Raw genomic sequence first — 1,835 nt, 5'->3', positions numbered from 1 at the left:
ACTCAAATATTTTAATAATTCGATTCATATTACATACCAGGCATGTGCAAGGATTAAGGAGATAAAACAAGATTCCTGAACTTACAGTCTACTGACAAATAAAAGTCTTCACTGTTGCAAAAAGCATTCACTAAAAGTTTTTTCTTCTATAAAAGAAGGAGCCCTTAATTTGACCTCTGATATATTTCCCATTTATCTTTTTTTTAAGAGAGAGAGAGAGAGAAGGAGGGAGGGGCAGAGGGAGAGGGAGAGAGACTCTCAAGCAGATTCCACACGGAGCGAGGAGCTCAACGTGGAGCTCGATTTCACAATCCTGAGACCATGACCTGAGACAAAATTGAGGTCAGATGCTTAACCGAGCCACCTGGGTGTCCCTCCCTTTGATCTTTTGTGGACAGCTGCATGAGGGTAGCCTTTAGAACCCTTTAGAACTCTGGGCAGGTAGACCAGTGTGTATCTATGTGGAATTCTGAATGACCCTCAGAGTTCAGAAATGTTGGATAATCACTAAACAACCTCACACGCAAAAAACTAAGATGCTACTTTCTTTATAGTTTAGGTATTTAAAATCTAATCCCAATTTTGTGAAGTAATACATTTATATACATTGAAAAAATTATAGAGAGCTATACACTACACAGTTACCAGTGAAAGGATAAGAGTGGATTCTTACTTTCTTTATATGCACTTATCTCTTTTCCAAAATTTCCATGGTGAACATGTTTAACATCTGTGATGAGAAAAATAAAGATTATTTTTATAACATTACTTTCAATCTACCAACTAACTATGGAGCTCTTTCTCTTGGTGTTTAAAATTTGGAAATAAATCTACAGACCAAGTCTATGTTACATTTGTCCGGTTCTTATGATAATTAACATCGTGCTTAAATGTAGGATGTAGAGAAATAAAGCAAAAAGTTCATTATCGTCTTTGGTTTTTGTAACACCTTTCCTTCTCCTGAACGTGTCCATTTTACTTCTTAGGCTGGCTACTGTCTCCTCCATAACACTTTCCCAGGAGTTGGTATGAGAGAGAAGAAACACTCTGTGAGTTTCCCCAGGACTAAAACTGCTATGCACTTAAATGAACTTCTTTCTCTGGGGTATTTTTCTGCAAAAAAAAAGGGTCCCTTATAACACTGCTAGTCCCTATAACAGAAAAATACACATTTACAAACTATAATCTATAAGAAGACAAATCACTTCTTGGAAAAAGATCATAATAGCTCACATCTACTATGGGCACCGCTGTCACCCCACGCAAGCACTCATGGTTCCCATTCTCAGAGGCTTAGTCCTCTTGCCCACCTCTCCCCTCCAGAGGGAATGGTAACCAAGGGGCACTTGCTCAGTGATTTACCTAAACTACTGCACATTCAGACCTACATGATGTAGATATTAGTATTCCTATTCTAAGGGCAGAAGAGTATTTGGGGTCAGTTAAGTGACTTGCCTGAAGATACACCTCTATTGGCCCAGGTTTTTCTGACTCCAGAGCCCCAATCAACTACCCAAACCTAGGTCTGGCTAAGAACAGAGCAGGTCAGGGGAAGTTCGCTTCCTTTCTCACAAGTAGTTCCCAGTTTAAGAAGAAATTTGCATTGAATCAGTAAATACCTCTTAGCTTAATTGATTGCATTAAACATAATGTAGTATTAATTCTGGATTATAAAAATTAACATGTGGAGTGCACCTGGGGCTCAGACGGTTAAGCGTCTGCCTTTGGCTCAGGTCATGATCCCAGGGTCCTGAGATTGAGTCCTGCATTGGGGCTCCCTGCTCAGCAGGGAGTCTGCTTCTCCCTCAGCCCCTCTGCCCGCTCATGCTCGTTCT

Source organism: Ursus americanus, chromosome 13 (genome assembly GCF_024610735.1).
Source record: "Ursus americanus isolate L20-20 chromosome 13, mUrsAme1.1.p, whole genome shotgun sequence".
NCBI classification, from domain to species: domain Eukaryota; kingdom Metazoa; phylum Chordata; class Mammalia; order Carnivora; family Ursidae; genus Ursus; species Ursus americanus.
This window is presented reverse-complemented; position numbering follows the sequence as displayed.